Genomic DNA, 26,189 nt, shown 5'->3' with positions numbered 1-26,189 from the left:
AGCAATCTTGTGTCCTAGGCACATGTATGCTATAGTAAAGAGCCTGGTGCATTTGTGTTAAAAACCAATCAAACAAATCAGTATTAATTTGGCTAAATAAAGAACATCGCTAATGCACATGCTGACATCTGAACTACCCCTTCTAGTCTTCCACAGTGGCCTTAGTAGAGATAAATGACTGCTTCTTACAAGAAAATCATCTCATCACAATGCAGATGTCTAAAAGTGGTCAAAGGAATTGTGCCATAAAAATTCCTGTTTCTCTTCCTGGCTTACCAAGGCAGTTCAGGGTGTCTGACTCCAACGTGGTGACCTATACCGCAAAGGCCTAAATTTAGCTGCACCACCATAAGTAATCAAAAGCATATATAATAAATATAAAAAAAAAAGATACAAAAGATGTAAACAGGCTGAACAGAATACTAGATAGTAGAATTACCATTTCAAACACACTTAAGCATTTGGCTAAGTATTTAAAACTCAGGGCTTCTGGTTCTCCACGTAAATTAGCAAGAAGACTACTAATGCACTCTACAGGAGCTGGACTAGCCTGTAATTAATTATTCCCCCTCTAAAAGACAGCAGTCCATCAGCCCACCAAAGGCAGGCTGGCTCAGCAAGAAATGATGGAGCACCACTTAGAAGCGTATTTTTTCTCCAATGAACAAATGTGATAGGATGATCTGTGTCCTTCCCCTCATATTACTATGATAGATACCCATTTTTGTGGGACGATTAAAAATTGATTGAAAGTCCCTCATCACTTTCCTCTTTCTTTTTAATAGAGTAGAATTATGTACCCAGACAGGTGTTTTTCTGCTAGAGGTCAGATCTCCAGTCACTGGCTTTCCATGGCATTAAAGTGATCAGCATTCATGTCATGGTGTGTCATTAGGGTCTCTGTCCTACAGATTTCATAGAATAAAACAATCTTGTAGTTTTACACTGTAATCCTCTTTGTCACTTTAAGTTATTGTCATGATGAGCTGCTGCTTTACTGTTGGAAAGAAATAGCACCACGTGATAATGATTATAAAATGTGATGTTTGCACATTAATCTTTTGGCTATCATCTCCGCCCTCCCTTACATTTGAAGGGTTAATAAATTGGTTGTAAATATTTTTATTTTTTTTCCAGAGTGGAACTTGTCACAAAAGCTGCAGAGTTAAATATTTGCATAGAAGAAATATGAAAACAGGGAGCTAGCTAGTTTGAGGACCACTCCCATCACCCTTCTTTGACTCAAACCCCACATTTTAGCTAAATGATTAATAATTTCTGAATAATGAACTGTTTCATCTCCTGAAATTTTAATTTCAGGATGCAAAACAAAAATACACCTGTGCTTTTTCTAAGAGCTTAGCAGTATACTTGTTTGTGTATATGTGAATACATATACGTATATGAAATTCATATGAGCCATCAGAAATGTAAAATTATAAATGGTTTTAAATCTGGAAAATAATAATTTCTCAAAAATTATGCCAAATCTCATCTCTTGGTTATATAGGTCACATTAAATTTGGTCTTTCAAAGAGCTCCTGAAGTTTAGAGGAATCATTAGAGAGTTATTAAGTGTCATTGAAGGTGACCTTTGGGTACTCAGCACTTCAAGCATCTCATCCGTGCATGGATTGAGAGAATCCACTCTTGCAGCAACTCTTTCTATAGATCACAAAACTGGAGTAAAGTACTTCATTGTTATTAAGTTAATGCCCAGCTGCTAATTCTGTACCCATCTTCTTCCACTGAGGATATAGTTTTAGCTTCCCAAACAGGCCATCCTTTCTCTGATGATGAACAATACATATAAAAGTATTTTGTTGTTTCTCTGTGTTCATTAAAGTGGATGTTAAACTTGAGTTCCAAAGAAAAAGCAAACGAGGAAGGTAGTAGACTAATAGATGTCATATATCCTAAAAGAGCTCTTCTTTTCCCTGGTCAGTTTGCACACTTAAAGGAGATTTGCATTATTTCCAGATACAAATGACCATTCTATTTTGAAGGATATCTGCAACATACCTGTGCAACAGTTTCCTGGAGTCCTCTACTCTCAAGGAGAAATACAAAGCACCTTCAGGCAGAGATTCTGTAGTGGTTTCACACTGATGGCCAATGAAACTCCACCACATCACCCTCTCACTTCCCCTCCTCACAGGAACAGGTGGAGGAAAAAACAAAAACAAAATAAAACAAAAGAAAAAAAAAAAAAAGAAAAAAAAAACACTCACAGGTTGAGATAAGGACAGTATGATCGCCCAACCAATTAACATGACAGGCAAAACAGATTCACAGAAGGGAGATTAACAAAACTTATTGTCTACTGCTATCAGACAAGACCAATGAGAAACTAAAAGCAAACTAAAACCACCTGCCCTCCATCTACTCTCTTCTACCCTATCCCCCTAAGTAGTGCAGGAAAATGGGGCCTGCAGTCAGCCCACAATACTTTGTCTCCACCTGCTCCACCAGGGGCCTCTCCACAGGCTGCAGCGAAACACTGGCTCTGGCACCTGGAGCACCTCTTGCTGCATTGACTTTGGGGAACTGCTGGGGGCTTGTTCCCTCACATGTTCTCACCCCTCTCTCTCAGCTGCTGTTGAATGTTGTTTCCCTTCCTTAACTCCATTCTTCCAGAGGCCTACCCAGCATCGGTCCCTGGCTCGGCTCTGGCCAGCTGCAGGTCCCTTTTGGAGCCGGCTCTGCTCTGACGTGGGGCAGCTGCAGGACTCTGCTCACAGAGGCCACCTCTGCAGTCCCCTTGCTACCAAATCTTTGCCATGTAAACCCAATACAGATTCCTTTAACTTATTTACAACATTTCCTACTAGGATATTAAAAATCACCCAATGAGTGTCTTTTTTTTTTTTTCCTAAGGTCAAATGAGTCTGAGGGGTAACCTCAGCTGGAAACATTTTACAAACTCTTAAAAATGCAATTCATATTGCACATTAGCAGTTTATCTATCCTCTGAACACACAACTAGAATAACTGAGGTGTGCAGAAGAAATGCAGCACCTTGCAGCCTGCTCTGGAGGGGACCAACCTCAGAGTCCCATGTACCTAGTGACAAATTCCCCAAATATGTCTCTCAGTGCTATTATCCTGTCAGTAACTCTTCCTTTATGCCAGTGAAAGCTCCCTTGATGTGTATTTGCTATTTACAACTACATCTGAGTATTATTAGCAAGATGATGGTTTCTTGTATAAGTTGCTTGTGGGTCATATCAGGATTTCTGAATTTGTGCAGAAACTAGTTATGTGACACAGCTGAAAGTGTTAAAATTCAACTTTTCTGCCTCTCACTATCTCCTATATAACACAGCCTTCATTTGTTGTATAGTGCATGAGGCATCACGTTGTGAAAATAAGTAAAAAAACACTGGCCCAAAATAATGGAATATAGTGTTCTTCACACCAAGAGTGGCAGGACATAGGTTCTGTTTTGGTTCCCTGTTGAGTGAGAGAGACAGAAAGATGTGTGTGCCCATGCCTTGGTCTTACATGGAAAGGTTTGGGTAGCAGTGGGGACTGCAGGGGTGGCCTCTGTGAGCAGAGCCCAGCAGCTGCCCAATGTCAGATCAGAGCCAGCTCCAGCCAGCTCCAAAAGGGACCTGCTGATGGCCAGAGTCTAGCCAGGGGGTTATGCTGGTTGGGCCTCTGGGAGAGCAGATTTAGGAAAGAGAAACAATGCCATGCAACAGCAGCTGGGAGAGAGGAGACAGAACATGTGAGAGAAGCAGCCCTGCAGCCCCCAGGTGAGTGCAGCAGGAGGGCAGGAGGTGCTCCAGGCAGGCAGCAGCAGTTCCCCTGTGGCCTGTGGAGAGGCCCCTGGTGGAGCAGGCTGTCCCCCTGCAGCCCATGGGTCCCACATGGAGCAGATCTCCACGCTGCAGCCCCCCCATGGGTGGAGGAGCCCCCGGTGGAGCAGGTGGATGTGGCCTGGAGGAGGCTGCGGCCCATGGAGAGCCCCCGCAGGAGCAGGGGGTCTGGGGGGAGCTGCCCCCACCCGTGGGGGACCCGTGCTGGAGCAGTTTGCTCCTGGGGGATGGATGGATGGACCCCATGGGACGGAGCCGTGTGGGAGCAGTGCTTGAAGAGCTGCTGCCTGTGGGCAGCCCCCGCAGGCTCAGCTGGGGAAGGACGGCATCCCGTGGGAGGGACCCCATGGGGAGCAGGGGCAGGGAGGGACCCTGAGGGAGTGGCGGAGACAAAATGCTAGAGACTGACCACAGACCCTGCTGCCTGTTCTCCTCTGCTCCTTGGGGAGGAGGAGGTGGAAGAGGGTGGGTGGGGTAACCTTTTTTTTAGTTCGCTTTTAGTTTCTCACTGCTCTAATCTGCTAGTGATAGGAAATAAATTATATTAATCTCCCTATGCTGAGTCTGTTTTGCCCATGATGACAACTGATGAGTGATCTCCCTGTCCTTATCTCAACCCTTGAGCCCTTTTCATCACATTTTCTCCCCCTTTCTCTTTAAGGAGGGGAGAGAGAGCAAGCATTTGTGGTAAAGTTCAGCTGCGTAGCAGGGTAAAACCATCACAGACCACTAGACCTTTGGGTTTCGATCTTTTCTGACTCTCCAATGTTTGTTACTGCGACCCAGGAGTCTCCAATTGCTCCCAGTTTTAGGACCCCCACCCAAAACACTTGATTCAAATGTCCGAGTGGGCAGAGCACCAGCAACATGAGGAGTGAATGCTGACTGACTCACCACCCAGTCAACAAGCCACTGGGAGTACATTTCCTTAGGCAGCCCTTTCTCACAGGTTGGAGACTTTACTCATTTCACAACAAGCAAATATCTAAGCTAGAGAAGACTAAAGCATATGGTGAAATCTCATGCTTTTGGTGAGATAAAAGACACCCTAATATGAAGGGCAGCTATCTACATTGGACATATGCAGAATGGATTTAAAAGCTATCATGAAGAACAACGGTTCACCTAGAAAGTTGAACTACTTATTAAATCTTGGATATATAGAAAATTATGTGGAACACATTGATGCCAGTGGCTAGAGGCTGCTCAGAGATACAGCAATGCACCCTTATTTATTTCAGTGCAGGAGTCATGGTAAAACTGGAAGCAGAAGGTGAGTCTTAAGGCTTTTTAAGAATTGACTCTGGTCCTGAGATGAAGAGTTACCTTATCTCCGATGTCAGCACTGTTGGGGGAAGGAAAGCAAACAGGGATGGAGGAGAGGAAAGAGCACAAAAAAGTGAATGTGGAAGGAATGCAAGTAGATAAAGCAGTAACAGAGGCCAGACCCCTTTACTTTCTCTCTCACATCAAAGTACATAGTTAAAAGAATGACTGTGTGGACTGATACAGGCAAGGAAAACCCGGGAGTGTGTGGGGGGGTGGGGGTCACTGAAGCAGAGAACTTGTTTTGCAGGCTGAATACAGAGCAAAGGTGGAGAGCAGTAGCTGTAAATGTCATGCTGTAACTCACAAAGAGGTAAGGGAGTGGGACACTTGAGTCCTAGAGGACGCATTCAGTTTCTGCTTTTCTTTCTGTTTTGGAGTGTACCAGTGGCAACTCTATATTGAAAGTGCTGCAGTGCACCTATCCCTTGAGCAAGCTTTGTGTGGATTTTCATAAAAATGAGCTAATACTTTATATGAAATACAGCTCATGCAAGTAGCACATTGCTTCCTCACTCCATGCTAAAACATCACATCAGTCCAACACTGGAGGGGAATCATATTTGCTGTTGAATCCACATCACTACTTCCTGCATTATTTTGGATTTTCAAAAGAGGTTTCAGAGCCAAATATAAAAGCAGCTCAGTTCAGCTTACTTCATAAATCCGATGAGGTCACAACTTGAGAAAGCACAACAGCTGGCTCCACTGCTAAATAACACGTGCTGGTCTTGGGGCTGAATTATTAAGCTTTTGCTTTGGTGTGACATCCTTCAGGGTAATTGACATCCTTCAGGGTAATGCACTCATCATTTTATCCAAGCTGCTGCACGGGGGCAGTGCTACATGCATGCTTGCCAGCCTCTTTCAAGTCTTGTTGATTGACTATTGTCTGCAAACCAAGCAGAAGGCAGAGTGCTGATTAACCGAAAGACTTTTAATTGCCACTTCTCTTGAAGTTTTTAGCAGCAAGGACAGAGATGGAGGTTTCACAGTGACCCCTTTTCAGACCTAATTGGAAAAGCTGATGGAGTGAAGCCGGATGAATGCTTTGGATTGCTCCTATTTAACGACTTGAGGGCCTCCATAATAAGGCACAGGGCTCAAGCTCTCATTCTCTGCTGGAGATATAGGAACTGAAAAACAGGCCTGTTGGCTCTTCTTTTTGTGTTAAACAGATAGCAGACTAACTCTTTTGGAACTTTCCATACCTTTCAACATGAATCTGAATTTCGTGATGCTTTTGTCAGTGTATTCAAGGTGGAAAGAGAGATTTCAGCTATTGCATTTCAAATTCAGATATGCATGTTCATGTAGCCTCAGGCCAAAGACTGCAAAGAATCTGCAAAGTGGTGAATAGGAGATGGAATCTGTGCTCTCTGGTAAAACAGCTCTGTTTTCTTCTTTTGCTCTTTGTTTTTTATTTAACAAGGCATGAACATTGCCTCTCACTGCAACTGCACACTAGAGAGCAGGCTGCTGAGCTTTGAAACGTAAATGCCGTTCCTTTCTTTGCTCCCTGGAGTTTTCTCATTTCTATTTATTTTCATTAGCAGAAATAAAAACAAATTAAAGCATGCAACACCCAATAGAGTAGGACTGTGGCAAGCACAACTGCTAGCACCTGGAGCATTTTATTACTCCGGTGGTATCCCCACATTTGAACAAAGCCCAGCTGCCTGAGAACTGTTGGAGGCTGAAAATCCAGTTGTGTGTTTTTGTTTTTTTTTTTTCCCCCATCATACAGTTGTATGAGGTTCTTGATCTCACAGCTCCATTTCTGCTTTATCCCCAAAGCCAAATTACCAGTGCCACAGAGGTCAGTTTGCTTGAATGCTCATGGTCAGGTGTGTAGCTGGTTCAGCTTGCTTTCTCTGTTTCCTTTAATTTTAGTATGCTGGCCACTAAAATGGCCCATTATATTTTAGTACTAGTATCATACTAAGAACATAGTACACACTGTTTCCCTCTTCTGCAACCTTCATACTCACCAGTACGAATGTGTTTTCACTCCTTAGTCCCATTTTCACAGCAAGTTTATTTCCTCTTCCTTGCTAAATCAGTTCAATTTTTCATTTATCTCTTTAAAGAGCTTCTGAAAACAAAGGGCATACCTTCAGTCACACAAATGGTCCTGGTCTTTCCATGTGTCAGTCCAACTTTTGCTGCTTTCATTACATTTTTGCTTATATTTATGCAAGTCTTCCAGAGAGGAAATTTAAGACACAGTAATAACAAAGCCAAGTGTTCTGGGTCTTCACTGTGATGTGAGCGGAACTGTGCCTGAACTATGTCAATCACCTGAAAATGAACTCCATAGCATTCAAATATGGGTCTACAAAAACATGGAGATTATTTTTAAAGCATCCAATTTACTGTTCCTGTCTAGTAGGATGGCAATGTATTAGATGAATAACTGGAGAAAGGGAATAGATTGTAGGAAGTAAGAATAAAAAAGATCTGTGTTTTTTCTTTCAAATTGTTATTTTTTTTCCCCCAAGAAGAAACAACCTATTCTCAAAAATAAAAATGAAACAAAACTTGAAAAATTCCAGCAATTTAGAAAGACAATTTGCTTTTACTATTGAAAATAAGAATATCAATAATGTCATAATCTAACATTTTATAGTATAAGGAAAAAATATATATTTTACAAAGCTTGTTTAAAACACTGTTCACTTTCAAAAAAATAAAATTAAAATGACTGAAGGAGATCAATTTTAAATTAAAAGACTCTCCAGCCTAGCTCTGAGCAGTTTTAACCTACAATGCCTCCCATTTTTCATAGCCTAGCTGAAGTATATTTTCTTGCAAGCAGCCAGTCCCACCGTGAGACATTCACCGTGGTGGATTGCTCCCCTGAAAGGCAAGATACCTCTGACATTTCTGCAGCTATCCTAAGTGTTGCAAGCTATAGAAGCAAGGTAAAACCACAAGCGTTTGCCCTTACTCCAGAGCTACTGCTGCTGCATATTTTGTCACTTGGTCGTGGGTTGAAGTCCTGTGGTAACTCCAGCTGCAGCATGCTGCTAGATTGCTTAGGAAACTAATGGGGTTTGATTCCCTCTGCAGAGACCCCCATGGCAGAAAGCAGATAATACGCCTAGGTTTTTGCCTGCCTGCTAGCAAGCCTACAGCAGTACAGAGCAAACATTTTTCTAGATGCTTGCACTTGCTGCATAGCTACCACCTGACAGTATTTACTAATGGACCAGGCACATGTGAGGATCCCCTCCTGCATTACGCCAAGTTCAGGCACAGATGTGTTTTTTTTTTTTTTTTGGAAGTAGGAGAAATTTTAAGGCATTGTGTATAGTTCTATGTCTTCCCCTTGCCATGCTGCCAGTTTTCATCCTCAGTTTTGTTTTCTGTGGGGCTTCTTCCCAATGTCTTTTCTTGTTAATTAGGGTGGCATTGTGCCAATAAAAGGTTTTGGCTATTACTAAGAGCTCCTGAGACACCTTTATAGAAAGTTGATACAATTTCCTTTGCCCCCTGGGAATGCACAGTCCTAAAATTGGATTGAATCTTAATACCCCTGAATCAACTAGGTCAGCATATTCTTCAAATCATTTCTCTGCTTCTAAAATACACAAAAGATACCAAACAGATTTACATTCAGTGAGGACATGATTACGTGTTGATCTGGGTGCTTCTGCTCCCAGACAGGAGTTCCCTCTCCTTGACCTCTTTCTGCAAAGCAGTGAGCAGTTTGTGTGATCTAACAGCTCTTCCTTCACATCCCAGTTTCATTTTTATTACTATTACTGTTATTTTCTTTTAGAATTAAAGAATATAGACCTAGCAGGACATTTTAGCTGTCTTTGGGTTAATGACGGGTTACCTGAATGCACATTCATGGATTCTACATGTAAGCTTCATAATAACAGAGAGGGGTTTAGGCACCAAACGGGTTCTATTTCAGTCTGGAACATTTACTGTTAGAAAAAAAGAGTACAAAATATTACCAGTCTGCTTACCCACATCTTCTCAAGTGTCTATGAGCTGAAGTTTGGCGGAAGTCAGTGTAGGTGAAAGAGCCATCTGCCAAGTCTGTGACAAAAATATAATCTGGCGCAAAAGAAGAGAGAAAATCTGAGGATTTTTATTGTTTTTGTTTTTTCTTTATCCCCAAGGAATTTTTAAATTTTCTTCACTCTGGAATAAAATGACATATAGAGAAAAAAGACCAAAGAAGACAAGCCAACAGCAAAAATCTTGAATGTATCATTCATAGATATTCTGTCAACTGAAAAAAAACAAAACAAAACAAAACAAAAATAGCCTAATTAACACATTCTATAGACTATAGAAAGACAAAGAATAAAACTTAGTTTGAAACAGAAAGGTTGAAACTGCCCGTATTGAAGAAGTTGACCAGAATTGCCAAATCTCTTCAAAGTGGTTTTTTTTTTTTTCTCTTTAACTTTCAAAACAAATTTCTCTGAATTGCCAAATCTTCATGATGTGCATCAGTTTTGACAAACCAGCAACTTTAGTCAGAGTCATTCAGCCAGAACATTTCCAGTCCTGTGTCGAATCTTGCCCTGAAAGTCTGGTTCTACTAAGACAAGCAAATATGAGCAGGGATGGCTACTGATCACCAGCAGTGGACTCTCAGATGGTGGATAACCAGCTCCCAGCATCCTCACAGTGCCGGGCAGCAGCACTGCCTCCCCACCTGATGCTGGCACACACTACTTGCACACCCTGGGCACCACTCAGGTGATTAGGAGCAGATGGAGAGGATATTTTTTATATCAGTCACAGAAGCAGACTTTCACGTGAGCATCCTCACTTTCACACTGTTTTAAAAGGAAATTTCATTCATGCCATTCCTCAGCAGTTGGTTGAAACTCCACCTACTAACACGGAGCAGGATTGGTTTTACAGCTAATAGGCGCAGGCGCCTGGGGCAGACACATGATCCCATCAAGGGATACAAAAGAAAATCCTGAAGTGATGGCTACCACATTTTTTATCATGTCAGTGTTTTGCATCTTGACAATGAAGGCAGTAGGGTAGAATCTCCTTTCAAATTTTGTGAGTAAATTGCTTTCTTGTAATAACTGGATTTTCCACTGACAGATGGCAGCTACAAGCTGTCAATCATTTTAAATTCAAAGGATAGATGAAGCACAACAAATGTATTGTTATTGCCTGCTAGGCTGGAAGTGTGGCCAAGCTGGTGTACGGTTCCTTTTGTATTATGCTGGGTTCATAGATTTCACAAGTATAATCCTTCTGCCAGGCACTGACTGGAAGGAAAGAAAGGCCACATGCAATTTCGTACGGTCTTCATTAAAAACACAAACATCATCAGACTCAGATCCAGCCAGAGGAAGAAAACAAGCCTGGACACAAAACGAGCAATGTTCCTTCCCCTGCAAACAGTCATTTAAGCAGATGGACCTAAGCAAACGGAATTTTGTTGGAGGTGGACAAAAAGGAAAATAAAATTATTCCTGCTTTCAAAAACTCACATGATCTCCAGAACCAGAGCTGGTGCCTTGCAGAGCACTTGAGCTCTGACTGCCTCCCTCCTCCTGATCCCAGGACTGCCTGTGCTGCTTTCCACCTGTGTGCTGGACCTAGCAGGTCAAGAGAAGCCCAGCATTTACTGCCCAGTGTGCTCCAGCTCCATGCCACACCATCCCCTTGCTCATGGCTAAGGCTCACTGGAGGCCTCCAGCTCCCACACGGGGCTGCCACTGGCTGCTCCAGCTCTTCCCATCCATCACCAGCTGCTCACCTGGCTGCACCACCCTGCAGCCTTTGCTCCCTGCTGGCCTTGGGGTCTCTGGTGACTGTTGTCCCCTGCTAAACCCAGTCTGTCAGGACGTGTCCTAGCACACCCTGAGATGCTTCTGCTATTTGGAGAAGCTGTATGGAGCTCATGGGAATGCAGCCCTAGAGAAAAATGTCATCTGAAAGGATGGTCTTCTTCCCGTTCAATAAACAAACAAACAAACAAATAAATAAATAATAAAAACAAAAAAAGCATAAAAATAGGGAGGGGAAGGGAACACAAACCTGCCCAATATTTGCTTACCTTACATTTCTTCATCGCAAGCTAGCCTTGAGTTCTGCTGGTTCGTTTATGTGCCATGTGACAGCTTACAAACGCCTGTTTTCTCAACTCTGTAACACAATGCCTGGCTTTAGCAGAAATGTCATTATTTCAAAATGCAGATGCAAATTAAACCTATTTGGACCTGATCATTTCTCAGCTTTAATCAACTGTTGCACTTCTAAAACAAAGACCAGGTATTTTTGCCCTTCTTGGAGCCTCCTGGAAAAGGCTGCTTTTCTCCCTGAAGCATTAGGGAGCATTTATTTTTGTTATTATGTGAGAAAATAGGAACAGCCAGCCTGAAACCAGTACATCTGTAAGAGTGAAACAAACACACATTAGAAGCATGTAGTGCAACTGTGATTTGGGCTGCAGTGCCTCCTGGCTGACTCCATGCAATGAGAGCAGAGCTGCTCCTGATCTGCAAGCATGTGGCAGAGAGATGGTGGGACAACACTGAAAAAGGACCATCGTAATGAAAGTTGCATTGTGTTTTGCTCTGCGCAGAAATGCTGATTAGCTTGAGCCAGGGTAGCAGTCTTATTTTGGTAAATTTGTGGAACAATGCTCAAACTACCTTTCTGTCATCTTTTCAGACCAAAAGTGATCATATTTGAAGGAGAAATGCAGTTTGTTTTTCCAGTGAAAGCGGAAAGCACTGAAAGACAATTGAAATTCAGGTAATTTTCCCCACAAGAAACATAGAATAAAACTAAAAGTTTAACATCTGAGTTACAGAGCGCCCCTTAATGTGGAGCAATAGTTGATAAAGATGACTAGGTAAGGAAGCTTGATAGAAATAGGGAAGACTGGAATAAGACTCCACTGTGACTACATCCTTCATAACATTGGCAACGTCATCCTGTTAGTTGAGTATCATTTTAGAAAAGGTGACTATTGTTCACTACAACTCAGTGAATGGTGACATTGCTGAGCCATTCATACCATGCATTGGTGCAGGACATTGTGTTAAAAGTATTTTGGGCTGGGCAACATAGAAGAAAACTTTCAATTTACGGTGGCTTTGCTATGGCTCTGTAGCAAGGTGGAGCCCCTGTATGAACAAGAGAGCTTGTTCCTTACCCACAAGCAGCTCCATGTGGATCTCAGTCTGAAGATGCTTCACAGATGCCAAATTGCACAGATGCAGACAAGAAGCAGGTGAAGTTTAGAAGATTAAGCTGAAGCAGAGGTCTTCTGAAGCTCTTTTGGCTTGTTGGGGTCCTGTCATTACAAGTCTAGGAAACTGCAGATACATCTTAGTCTTCCAATTAATGCTTGTCAGTGTTAAAAAGGCTATGCCATACATATGATTTTTAATTTTTGTCTTCCTCAGCTCAACAACAGAAGGCATCTTATTTTATGGCCTGATAACATCTTACAAGAACGTGCATTGGTGGTGCAGATCTAATTGTGTAAAACATAAACGGTCTCAAAGGCAGAGCAACAGAAGCCACATGGGTACACTTATTCCTCCATGCCTCTAATCTTCCACTCTGTGCCTTCTGACAAACCCAAAATTAACATAGTACACTTCATCCTTTAACTTCAAGTGCTTCTGCTGCAGTAACAGACTAAGAAGCAAATGCATAATCTTTTTGTTGCAGCAGGACTGACATTCAGTTCCATTCAGAGGACAAATTGGAGAACAAATCTTCAAGCTGCATCAGAAGTTTCCCTTATGTTCTCAAATCTGTGCAGTCTTCTTGGCTGGAGGTGTGTGTCCTGGCTTCATCAGATGGCCTGTGTGGTACACTTTTTTTCTTTCCTAGAAGATCTCAGTTTGGGAGTTTGAGGCTTACATGACAGTTTTGATACATGTGACATTTCTGAATCAGTGGTTAAAACCCAGAATTTTAGGCTAACTTCATGGAAACAAATGTACCTGGCTGCTCTGAATGTCACAAAAGTTTCTTATAACAGATGACATGTCATTAGATGAAAGAAACCAAATGGAAACCTTGGTGTGCAGGAAACAAGTTAGGCACCTGCTTTGAGAATATTTCCCATAAAATAATTGATTTCTTTCCTATTTCCTTATCTGCCAGGTCCTGAGCTGTAGAAGTGTGTCAATAGTCAGATGATGCCTCCTTAAAATCTTTTGGTAGACTTTGGATGCAACAGATGGTGTGTCTCAGTTTATCAGTGAGCTTTTTTTTTTTTTCTTTTTAATTCTTTTCTCCATAACTTGTCCTTGTGAGACTGAATTCTCTGCCGTGCTGGCACTCAAGGCCAAGTACCATCAGCCTCTGAAAACAGCCTGCAACCAAAGGCTTCCCTCACCCTTGCTGAGACATGGGATAAAACAACAGGTACATCTATCACACTGAAAGATAAAGATTTCTTTTATCATCATTTTCACTAAACACCAATGAGAATTTAAGTCTACTAATTAGAGCAGACCAACAGATCACTGCTGGAGACATTTTCAATGCCAACGATACTTCAAAGGTACTTCTGTTTCTGGCCAATCCAGTCCTTTGCATACTAAAGTGACCCAAAATGGTCAACTTTCAGGCTTCGACAGTAAGAGGGTCATGCAGCATTCATCATTAATAAGGGCAGCAATACAAGATGACTAAAATAAATTGACCCAAGTTTTTCTCGATTATACCATTTTGTTGTCATTCACAAAAATTCCTGCTGCTTAACACTTTATGGAATTAAATAAACAACTCACACGGAGGAGAAAATAGTATCCTAACTGACAGACAGATTTTTTGGAAAATCTTTCAAACCCTCATACTGTAGTTAGAGGAAGGAAAAACTGAACAACAGAGCAGACAGGGCACTTGATGTTAAAGCCATCCTGTGAGGTACCCCTCCACTTTTTTACCTCTGTTTTCTCACTCTGTGAACCAGTTCATTTGCAGTTACCTGTCACTGTCTCACAAACATTCAGGAATACCATCAGCTTTAAAGTTCACATGCAGTAGCACAAGCAATGCAAATATGCTTGCCACCCTGCTGGCCAGCAGCCCAAACCCACACAGAGATGAACATACCAAAAAAAAAAAAAAAAAATTGTTCTGTCATGATAAAATTATTTCAGAACCCTGCATTCTACACATATATCAGCATATTACAGTTTATTATAAATCAGATGATTATTTTCTTTTCTATGCTCTATGTGGAAATGAAATTATTCTCTCTGGTATTAAAGATTTTTTCCAGCTTTACTTGATTCTGATAAATCAGATGATTTCTCCTGCAAGCACCCAGGCAATCAAAGGCATTGTCTTGCAGTTTATTATTATAAACAGTTTATTATTATAAACTATTGTACAGGCAGCACTTCTACCATTTCCTTATATTGTAGTCTCTCTAAATTAGTGGTTCTTTGTTATTGTTTTGTTGTTGTTGTTGTTTTGTTTTGTTTTTGTTTTTAAAGTGCTGCCTACTTTTAGGCACTTTCCTAGTTAGAAGATTCTCCTGTAACACAAGGACATTAGACATAATTTTGACCACAGTGGAAAGGATGTATTCCAGGAATAAATACAGTGAAACAGTGAAGTCACAAAAAAGATCTGCCTGTATGAGATCAGAAATAGACCCATCGTTGTTGCTAATTAAATTGGCTTCGACTTGCATTGTCTTCTCTTACAAGGGAGGTGCTAGGCAAAATGCCCACGTGTGCCTTTATGTTTCAGGGTTGCCTTGAAGGATTTCTACCAGTTCCTGTGGAAAACATTAGTTAACCACAATAATAAGGAAGGCAGAGGCTGCAAACAAAAGCAGGTTGGGTTGATGAAGTTTTACCACTTGCATTTCAACTCAAAAATTTCAATCCCATCAGAGATTCATATTATAAATCAGTTTGGCAAACTATCAGGCTTTAAAATCAATTACACTAAATCAGAAGCCGTGCTTACAGATAATGCATGAAGGGGCACCCTTGCACAGCAATGACCTTTTAAGCTGCCACAAGCCAGTTTCCACTACTTGGCAAAGTATCCTCCCACAATGCTAAGTGAATTATATTAAACCTATTTCAGTCTGTTATCGAGTATATAACGGGAGAGCACTGCTGAGGGAAAATCCTCTTATCCTTCTTTGGAAAGGAAAAACACAACCCACCTGACAAAATAGTTGTTTAACCCATGTCTGTACTACACATCCCCTCCTCTTTAAGGAAGAGGTACAATAAAGAAACATGAAATTTTAATCCAAGCTTCCCTCGCAGTTTTAATACCAATAAATTACAAGTTTTCAAATAAAAACAGCAGCATACTGGGTGATCATCAGCCCGTGTAGAGAAGGGACCATTAGCAGATGATACTTAGGATAGCAAAAACTCAAAACTGATAAAAATTATAATCTGCACGACCTCGTGAAGCACCGTTAGTTTCATGAGAGATTATCTGATGATTCCCTGTCATTTCCATGGTACACAGGGATTTATAGCCCAGACAGAGACTGAGCACCACTCCTACAGAGCGTGATCTTTATGCTGACGCATGTGGCACAGCAAGCACTGAGGGGTGAGCGGGGAGAGCCAGGACAGCCAGAAACACAGCGGTAGGTTACTTGTCATATGCTCTGCTATATGCAGATGGTTCAGCAGTTTTGCAGGGGGACATTTTGCTGTTCTTAAAAATCAAGTCATCTGTGCCAGAGCTGTGCATGTCCCTGCCTTGAGCACGGGGAAAAGAGGTGAAGCACGGGGCACAGGGACTGATGGCAGAGTACCAGAGGTGGGGTGTTGAAAAGCAGGGCCCACAATAAGAGAGGACAGTTACAGCTCATATATGGATCACAGCAACAAATTGAACAAAAGAGAGCAGTAGTGCTAACTCATCAATAACTGCAGCGACAGGAACAAAATTTCTCACTAAAAAAAAAATAAATATATATATCAGCATGCAAACAGTGAGAAATTTTGTTCCTGTTTGTTGCCGGAGCAGTGCAGTGGGATGGCTTGTAGCACTGTGGAGAAGCATCACAGGCACCAGAACAAGGCCAGGCCCCCAGGCTGAGAAGGCCCAGGAGAACCTTGCTCACCATCACTCTTTTCTAGATTATACAGGGCTCCTGGAGAACTCCCTGCACCAGAGACCCGCCAGGGGAAGTGCACACACAGACAAGCATTGAGGCCCAAGGGCTAGGGCAGATCTGCATGCTGAAGACCACAGGGAACAGCTGGCACTTTGCCATCCCCACCTTTGGGGGAATGGCTTCTGTTGGAGGTCTGTGTTTTGTCACTATGCCTGCGAGCAGCAGGCATCATCATCTACAAGCACGGAAGGAGATTAAGTCCTCACAGCAAACACACCTCTATAGGATGCCTCATATTCTTATTTAACTCTTTTCTTGGCTCAGCACAGCCTGTTGCACCAAGCACACACAGAAAGACAAATTGCCTATGCCAGAGATGGAGCAGCAGAACAATGGTAAGGGAAACATGAAGAGAGCAGGAGAGACACACTGAAGACACACGATCAATAAGGAGGATAAGAAAAGCAGCCAGACTTTGCAGTCCAGCCACTAAACCCTGCAGCTTCTCCTCTTGGCACCTTCAGTTTACTTTTCAGCTTTTAGACAGAAAAATGTGTTTATCTCTGTGCGGCTGGGAAACTGGTGAGCAAGAAATATGCCTGTCTGGCTACAGAAAGGCAGATGTATTATGCACCCTGAAGACAAGGCAGCCAGATGAATTGCAGCACCTCTGTCTCAGGCCGTGCAATCAGAGCAACTTGTTTGTGTGTACAGGGGTAAGACTCAGGGAGTTTGAGGAAGCCTTTTTTCTTGATATCAAACATCATTTCTGTTTAGACTACAGGATAAAATCCTAACAGTGCTGCTAACTATCACTGTGTTTTGACAATCAGAATTCTGCTGTTTCGGGAGGCACTTTGAAAAAGGAAAAACTGAGACAAGAATCAATATTCAGTGCTGTATCAGTAACCCTCCATAAATACAGCTGTATGCAATAGCTCTGGCTTACTGCAGCAAGTAGAACAGACTTCAGCTTCTCGGGTGCCTCCAAGGCCATCGTGATGGCAATGCCAGTACTTACACCCAGCCTTTAGGTTCCCGTGGGTGACAGGAATCCTGCAAAGGTGAATTACTCAGTCTGCAGATCATTCATGAGCAAGCAGTAATGGAACTGAAGCGTGTCTTCTACCAGGGCTTTAAATCTATGCTGAATACAGCGTGCTCCTAGAAAGAGTGAGAAAAGAAAGTAAGGAGGAAAGGGTGGAGGGGAGAGGAGGGGAAAAAAAAAAAAAAAAATCTTTTGTGTAGGTGGGAAATTAGCAATAACTGCGAAAGGGTTCTGGAAAAATTGGTAGATGACAAAGAATGACAGGGAAACACCTTAAGGTGCAGCTCAATCAACCACTTTTTACCAGGCATAATGAGAGGTTGTGCAAGATGTTTAAAGTTAAACTGAACAACAATTATAATGCTGGAGATGTTGCTTCCATTTCAAAACTAAACAAAAAAAGCAGAGGCAACCTTCATCTCCTTGAAATAGTCAAGGCTTTTCAAGATTTAGGATAGATCTGGGTCACCTCAGTAAGGGAGCTGTTGTACTTGTTCAGTCATCCCAGGCTTCCTTTGTTTTGTATGTTCCCAGAGCAGAGCAGAGACATCATTGCCATTCCCGTACCTGTCTCCCAGCTGTAAGGAGAAGAGACATTATCAGAGGAAAGCAGGCATGGCAGGGCATCCCTAGGACCAACTAATTTGAGCTTCTGACAACATAAATTAGCACAGTTTAAGTGAGAATGTGACCAGCCTGAATTTGTAGAGTACATCAAGCAGCGATTGTCCTATGTAGTCAAAGTCAATGGAAATGACAGATTAATAATTATTGCTGTATCCCATGCTTCAGTCATAAAGCAACCCACTAAATCTTGCTAAATTATCTGATTATACAGAATATCGTGTCACAGTTCACCATATGCTTTCTTTTGTATTTTAATGGTGGCACTATGCCTAACAGCATTCCCGGGTCCACCGATTTCACCTCTTCCCCTCACTCAAATCTCAGTTTTCCCATCCCAATTGCTTGATGTTTCCTTCCTTTTTTTTTTTTTTTTTTTTTTATTTTTTTATTGTCTGAAGAATAGCATTTAAGGTTCATGACTGAATAGCCCACTGAGCAGCCTCATTAGGGGTAGTACCTGGCAGAATAACCGAATATAGTACATTTATAGTACATTGCTTCACATGCTGAAACCATTTGATCAGAATTTGAATGTCTTTTTTTTTTTTCTGTAGGAAAAAGCCATTTCATCCAAACCTGCATGTTTTGTAAGCTGTCAGGCTATGACAAATATTTTGTTTAAAAATAAAGAACTAGCTTACTTCAGTCTCCTCTTTCTAATGGAATTTTGAGCTTGGGATGTGAAAATTGCAAGAAGGAAAAAAAAAAAAAAACAAAAAACAGAAGTCAGAACAAAATGTTTCCGGTGTAAGAGAAAATGTCTTGATTGGCCTGAGTATTTAGTACTTGTGCCTAATCAGTATTATTTTTACTTTTTTTCGGATAAGAGAGAACCTGATCAGCTCTTCTTAAAGTGACATACTCATAACACGGTTAGAGTGTCATCTGCAAATGTCATCTGCATTTTGGGACAATTTTTCCCATAGATAATCATTGTAGAAGATACTGACATTCTTGGCTTTTCTTCTGTCTTCACATTAATATAACTTCATTAATTAAAATCTTAGTCCTGCAATTTAAAGATCTTCATACACGGTTTGTGTGGCTTACACTCACAGAAAAAAGCATGGCTGATTAGCAAGTTGAAAACCAAAGAAATCAGAGAAGCATTTTTAGGGATCATGTTACTCATGGTGTCCAGTTCCAGGAGGATTCAGTAATATGAAGTCATATTTATTATTGCTCTAACACAAAAAGACCACCCGTAGCTAATTAATGACAGGTTCACACACTCCAAAGCATCCTGCCACTGATTCCTGAGGAAACCTTCGCATTAATCAGATCAAAGTAGTTATGATGCTAAAGAACTATCTGGTAACATCATGCAAGGCCTGGGAGAGTATTACTGCAGTCAGCGCTCACAGCTGCTAACACGGTGGAGGAGCCATCCCAGTGGGGCCCCGTGTAAGTGTGACTGATTTGCCAACTTCCACCTGACCTTGGCAGAGTATCACTGGGGTCACACGCAGCCTGCACAAACATACTGCTGGCATGAACAGCCCTGCTGTCTATCTGGCTTCCTGGGTAAGGTTTCTCCATATACTAAGAAAATACTTTAAACAACACTGTCAGGAGGAGGAAAGGGAGAGGGCAGGTGAGGCAGACAGCTCACCCAGCGCATGAATGAAGCTGCATCCTTCCTAGACAGGCTGCTTGCCATTACGTTGGCAAACTTGATACAAATACTCTTTACACCCTGAATAATTCAGCAGATGAATTTAACACCAAAACCTCTGGCAGCAGATCAGTCTGGGATTACATCATCAGTAAAGAGAATTAAGTGTGCCTTCATTTTCTGCAAGACAAAAATGTCCATCTGTTTCTCTTTGTTATTAATTTTTGCTTGTAAGTAGAATACAGTGCTATATGTTAATTAAATGCATATGACTGGCTAATAAATCTATTACAAACTACTCTCATGATGCCTGTCTCTTCATTAAGAAGAGACGGAGAACGTATAAGAGAAGGACATTTTACAATAAATCACAGATAGATGAGAACTAAGTTATGTAGAGCTCTGTAGCACTACAGAAAATGCCAGGGGCAAGAGGAATTCCACCAATATTTCAGTTTTCTATTATTTACCATTGTTCCCCGTGCAGCCTCACAGGAGGACATCTTCATCTCCCTTATTCTGCAAATATAAGCAGCAGCAATTTCCTCCCCCCTGCCAACAAGCACAGGGAGATAAAGCCAATCAGTGTTGCTACTAACATAATTCTGTGCACTGGTGAGTAAAGATGCATTAAGAAAACAAGAGAGCCAACACACCTTCCATGTTGTGCTGCCCCTTGGGTTTGAATGCTTTGCCCATGCCCACACACTGCTGACCTGGGAATTGAGATAAGAACCCGAGAGGAATCAAGGACTGGACCTCTCATGTTAGCCATGCTGGTGTAACCCACTGCTGCTCGACACACTGAGGACCTGGCCATCATAGGGTCTGCCTGGTTTGGGCTATTGGTCAGGGGGGTAACTTGGAATAGAAGTGGAAGCAATTCTTAAAAGGTCAACAGACATTTGATAAAGTGTGTGTGTGGGGGGGGAACAAGAATAAAAAGCAACAACAACAAAACATTTATATTACAAGAGAATCCAAATAAAGTCTGATGCTTGCAAGAATTCCATGATTTTCTAACCAAATTAGGGAAAAAGTGTCTTTTATGGGCACTCTTTCAAGTCTTTATTACATATCACCATACGGTGTTACAGAAATTGGAAGGCAGTGCAGCTTCTGCTGGTATTGCAGATCTCAGTGATAGTTTTTCTTTACTAATATACTGATTTCAATAGAAAGAGTGATGAACTACCACAGACTATTCATTGTGACAATGTCTAGGAACATAGCACCTAAGAACAGGCAAAAAACCCAAGGTTATTAGCAAAGAAAAAAAGCATATTCTACAGCATATGTGGAAATAGAAAACATAGTAACACATTGCAAGTGATAAAACTACATACATTTTTAGTGGAACTGCTTTAAACAATATAAGTAAATAATTTCTTAGTGAAAAGATATATTTAAAAAAAAAAAAGAGAGAGAGAGAGAGAGAGAGAGAGAGAGACTTCATTTCAAACTGAAATGAATCCTGCACAGGATATTCAACTTTCACTTGAGGGAAATTAAAAAAAAAAAAAAAAAAAAAAAAAAAAAAAAAAAAACTAAACTTTTCTGAACCTCATGGAAAACAAAAGTTGTTGATATTTTGGCTCTTTATCACTTTCTGAAAGACTATTGGAGATAATCCGCCACGGTAAACAAGCCCTTTCAGAGTTGAGGCCACCTCCCTTCCTCCCACTTCATAGTTCTCAGCCTTTTAAGTTATAAATTGTGTTCTTAGAAGTCGTAACTTGGTAGCACAGGAGTTAAGCAGATGAGTGAAAGTAATTAAGCAAATTACACAGTTTCTTGAGGAAAAAAGCTTAGCCTAATGGGAGTGCTCATCAGAGAGCTAATATTTAGATAGCAAAAGTTACAACTACACAGAAGAATAACAAATGAAGAGTAAAGTAACAGCACAATAATTAGTTGTATTCTAGCAATTACTTCAGAATTCCCTAAGAGGTAACATTGATTAAAGTTATTTTTATAAGTGTATTAGTAGTAAATCTTGGAAAAAAAAATCTTGCCAGGTTTTTGTTGATGATTCAAGGGAACTAGAAAACTAGGGAAATCACATTTCATTTCTTAATGAAATGAGAAGAAAAATATACAGAAAGGGTACGAGACAGCAAACAGCAAATGAAGGAACAGATTAAGGCAAATAGAATTCTATATCATGTAGGCAATGCCAGAATATATTACATTATTTTTCCTCTTCCAAAGAATGAATTATAGCATATATGGGAAATGCCACCCTAAAAGCCCTGAGGTCACTTATCTATCCATTGCAGAAACAGGAGCACAGGTTTTAGCAGCACGTGCTTCTATGTCCTGTCGCACCTGGGCATCCCAGTCATCACTCAGAGGGAAGGAAGAGTTCAGGCTCTTTGCCTTATTACTGGTCCTGCCCCCAGATATGCAGACAACTGGACTCCGCACTCCCAAGAACATGTATATCTTGTCCAAAAGAAGAACAAATGGATGCCAATCCCAGATACCCTTTGAGCCTGCAGATGACAAAGCAGGAGAAATACATTATCCGTTCCACAGCAGGCAAAGACGCGTGCACTTAATATTTCTCACCTGAAAACTTTCAATTCAATGCCTGCTGTTGATCCTGCACTAATTTTGCGGAAGCTCATAAAATTACACCAGGGATCCATTTGGTTTTTCAGGTGGCTTATTTCCATGGTGAACATGCTGCTGTTTTCTTTGCCCTTTGAATACAATTACTGCAGTTCTCCTTGACTTTAAATCTCATTCTTTAGCACAAAGTGGACATCCAGCCTCTGATTTTTGCTTGGGCCTGTCCTGTCCTCCTCCTTGTCATACAGGTGATAGAAAAGTGCCACAGAAAGTCATAGATCAGTATAAGGAGGAGTTTTATCACCACATTCATCAGATCCCTCTCTGTCCACACACACCTGTGAGCAACGCATGTGGGGAGCAGCACTGATGCCCACTCAGAAATCACAGAATCATTTAGTTTCCTAAAGTCCATCAAGATTATCATGTCTGACCATCCACCTGACCTCCCAAGTCCCATCACTAAACCACGTTCCTTAGTCCTTCTGCTGAGGGCAGACCTGAGCTGGCCACAGCCTCTGAGGTACAAAGCCTGGTCACAAAAGGAAAAGAGAAACCAGAACAGAGCCAGACAGGGGCACTGACCTTAGGGGAAATGTGAGTAGGAATGGGCAAAGTGACTCATCCCTCCAGGGTACTCCTTCCTCATCAAAACAACTGGGACAAAGCCAAATCTGGCCATGTTCATGCTCCTCCAACATAGGGCTCACCCGTTGGACAAGCAGACACCCTGCTCTTTGTCAAGCACCCTGGTGCTCCTCCACCTTACTAAGTTTTGGAAGAGTCTTGCTGTGACAATGGTGTGGTATTATCACCTTTTCTGCAGCACCATGTTGTGTAGGGTAAGTTTGTGTTGACAGATAGCTGAAAACACAGAGCGGTCACCAAGGCTGGAGGAGCTTACTGCTGCCCAGGCTTCCCCCAGTCCATCACTCTGATGCTGCAAACACACCCCGAGGTGAGACAGCACAGACCATCAGGGAACTTGGCCTGAAAGACGCCATCAGGAAGGGTCAGTGAGAACACACCCTCATGGGATCTGGGACAGCCCTTTGCAGAGTCCTTTTGCCTCCTTCCTCCTCAAATCCACACACTCACCAGCACTGAAATGGAACAACAAGTGCAGAATGAATGACACTGCTGAAGGCTCCTCTAATTGCACAATCCCTCCCTGCCAGCCCCCACAGGCTTCCTCTGTGGAAGAGGTCTGCAGTAAATTGTGTCACTATTTTTTGCTTCCTAGAGATTTAAGATCAGGCTTTTCTCTGATTTACATACCAGTCTAAAGCCATTAACCTCCAGAAAGCAAGTCCTTCATCTGCTGGTGCAAGCAAGAGCAGAATTAGGTCATATGGATACAGACTTTTTTTTTTTTGTATCAATGTGGAATGGCAAGAATATTTTACCTAAAATTTAAGCAGAAGCTCTCTATTCCCCCTACTGCTCTTACTTAATCAAGCACTCACATCAATGTCATAGAGCCCTGCAGTATAACCTGCAGCAATATGTAAGCTTTTGTTTGTCACATTTGCAGTCTAAATGTCCCTGCTACCCAGAATGTTGTTTTCCCTTGAACCACAAGTGCTCACAGCCTTCAGGGTGTTTTGTTGTTCCGCCTTCCCCCACCCCTCTCTCTTTTTTTAAAACGTCTTAGTGCCAGAACAACATTAACTAACACCCATGCACTGCAGCCATGAACTGGCCCCTACCTCTCATTCTGCCTCTGCTTGCTGTCTAAATTCAGTTCTTTAGATGGTAATTTTATTTTTAAAACACAAATGTTAGCAGCCTTATTGCATGCTTCTAGACAAAGTGGTATTAGGAAACACGCACCCTTTCCCCTTTTTTACTCCCCTCCTTCAGCATACATCAGACTGTCCAGCCCTAATAATATTTTTTTCACCTAAATCTCTAGTTCTGCTTATTTTTAAAAGGAAAACACCTGCTTATGTATTTTTCCTAACTCTCTGTTAAAAGCTCCTGCTCTTTACTTCCCCTGCAAAGGCCCACTGATGAAGACCAGTTTGTGGGGTGCTCTTGCTTGACGTTCCTCTGCTGCAGAGCACAACAGGCATGGCTTACAGAGCTCCACTTTACAGCAGTGTCTAGCAGTCATGCCACTTGATCTGCTAAGAGAAAAATCTAGAACACCAGAAGATTTGTTGTTTATGAAAGACCCTTTCATAAAAAGATGTGATTCAAATCTCCACACTTTCCAACACATTCAGAAAGTGAATGAATTACTTTTGCCTTGCATGCCTCAGTTTCCCAGTAGCTGAGAGAGCAAAGCAGCATAGTAAATGTAGAAAATATACAGCAAAAACCTTTCTCCCACCAGTCCTTACACCAGCCAAAAATAGTCTGGCTCCGGCATCCAGCTTTTAAAACTCCACTATAGACATTCTCATACCTGGAAGTTATCCACAGCAAAGTAAAGTCTCTAGCCACCTGCTTGCCAGCCTGTCATATTAACCTGTTTAGATGAAACACAGCTTCTTCTAGTGGCAGCTAAATAACTGTATTTGAGCAAAAAACCATCAGGCTACTAAAAGTGCAGAAGCCCAAGACAAATAGGCACTGCATGCTTAGCTCAGCGTATACAGCAACTCCAAATCGCTGCAGCCACACAGGTTAACTACAGGTACACAGTAGACTTGCCTCATACAATTTTAAGACTGCTAGCATAGGCTGGCACAGAAACACTCTGAAAACAAATAAATAAAGGCCCAGAAGAATCAACCTATTGAATTCAACTGAAAGGGTTCAATCCCATTTAACTCCCTATCATTTATTTAGCTACTTCAACAACTATACTAAGAACAAGGTTCTGAAACCAAACAGCATTGTCAATACTTCCTCTAACCCACAGCAGCTAACAAAAGTACTACCTGCTGTTTTTTTTTTTTTCCATCCTATATCCTCTTACTTAATTTTTTTTTTTTTTTTTTCCCTTTCCAATCTTTAATACTCAGGTTTTTTTATCCTAGCTGGTTGGAGCTAATGAGACCCACCTGACCTGGCAGCTTGTGTGAGTCAGCAAAATGACTTTCCACCTCCTGACAAGGTCCAAGAGCTACAAATCTGTTATAAGGATAGGAAAACACTTCCCAGGTGCTCTGGGGATTAATTAGCATTTGGAAATCATGTTTGGAGATACTCATGCACGAAGTGCTAGCAAAGTGCCTGTTTTTATTCTTGTGACCCATAATCCTGGATTAGTTGAAGCAACTAGTCAAGCAATCAACAGAATTTGTCAATGATGAGGTAATGAGTTACAGCCAGTGACATTTCTAGGACAGAAAGAATGAATTTTCTAAACAATCAGTATGTACTGCATAGAGTGAATAATTTGTAATGAATAATGTATGCAGTTAATTTAGCCTCTTTGCCAGCTTGCAGAAAGTCCACAAACAGAAGGAGAATTTCCCGACCTTATTTCAGGAATGTAAAAAGGAAAAATGTATTTTACTCTATGGACTCATTCTGAGCACTTCTCTACTTCTGCTTATGATGTGCTGGCACCTTGTGAGAGAGAGGTTGATAAAAGGGAAGATACTTTGTCCCACCTGGAACGGAAGCTGGGAGAAGACATGACCATAAAATTCTCCATCCCTACAGTATGTTCAGTCTTCATACCAAAAAAAAATGGTAAAATATCGACTTAGTGGGGTTTCTGTGTTGTATGTGTGCTTGTACCTAAATCATTATGGGATCTTGGCTGACAATAGCAGAACTACTTCCTAAATGAAGCCATGCATAACACAAAGTCACTTTCCAATGGATGTTTCAGAAAAACATATTTAAGCCATTTCTTAGTTGAACCCATGGCTGGCTGGTTATTTTCCAATTTGGAACTTCAGCTTTTCCAACTTGGACTTCAGCTGGCATTGAAATAGACACAAACAGATGTATGGCATGCCAGATTCCTGTACCAGCACTGGAGGTTATTTTGCAGAACAGGAAACATGGTGGCTTCTTCTCTTTTTGTTAATCCTGAATGTCAAAGGCCTCACCTGTTAGTGATGATCTCGGCACACTATAGCAAGGCATGTGTTTTAAATCAAGTATTTAAGAAAACTGTGCTCACTTGTAAAATAAAAAAGAATAATT

The 26,189-nt window shown here is 41.5% G+C and overlaps 2 long non-coding RNA genes across 6 annotated transcripts in view; both read right to left on the bottom strand.

Annotated features, from left to right (window-relative positions):
• The window catches only part of LOC139999509 (uncharacterized), a 42,643-nt gene extending 40,417 nt beyond the window's left edge, over window positions 1-2,226 (bottom strand). The window contains exon 1 of the long non-coding RNA XR_011804991.1: window positions 2,023-2,226. This is a non-coding gene — a long non-coding RNA (uncharacterized lncRNA). The remainder of the gene's footprint in view (window positions 1-2,022) is intronic.
• A 2,960-nt stretch (window positions 2,227-5,186) lies between these two features.
• LOC106014868 (uncharacterized) lies at window positions 5,187-24,993 on the bottom strand. Of its 5 annotated transcripts, none has more exons than XR_011804981.1 (11): window positions 24,738-24,993; window positions 24,490-24,552; window positions 22,077-23,182; window positions 21,834-22,000; window positions 17,733-17,841; window positions 17,237-17,379; window positions 12,304-14,898; window positions 11,200-11,288; window positions 9,128-9,218; window positions 7,139-7,242; window positions 5,187-6,039 (listed from the first exon to the last, which is right to left on the bottom strand). It is a non-coding gene; the product is annotated as an uncharacterized lncRNA (long non-coding RNA). The 5 variants fall into 5 exon arrangements; XR_011804979.1 differs by having other exon boundaries at window positions 12,304-17,379; window positions 22,077-22,315; window positions 22,418-23,182; window positions 24,738-24,990; XR_011804980.1 differs by having other exon boundaries at window positions 12,304-17,379; window positions 22,077-22,315; window positions 22,895-23,182; window positions 24,738-24,990.
• Window positions 24,994-26,189: the final 1,196 nt, after the last annotated feature.

This window comes from Anas platyrhynchos, chromosome 1, assembly GCF_047663525.1.
Source record: "Anas platyrhynchos isolate ZD024472 breed Pekin duck chromosome 1, IASCAAS_PekinDuck_T2T, whole genome shotgun sequence".
NCBI classification, from domain to species: Eukaryota; Metazoa; Chordata; class Aves; order Anseriformes; family Anatidae; genus Anas; species Anas platyrhynchos.
Note: the sequence above shows the minus strand (reverse complement) of the source record. Positions and strands in the feature narration are given on the sequence as shown.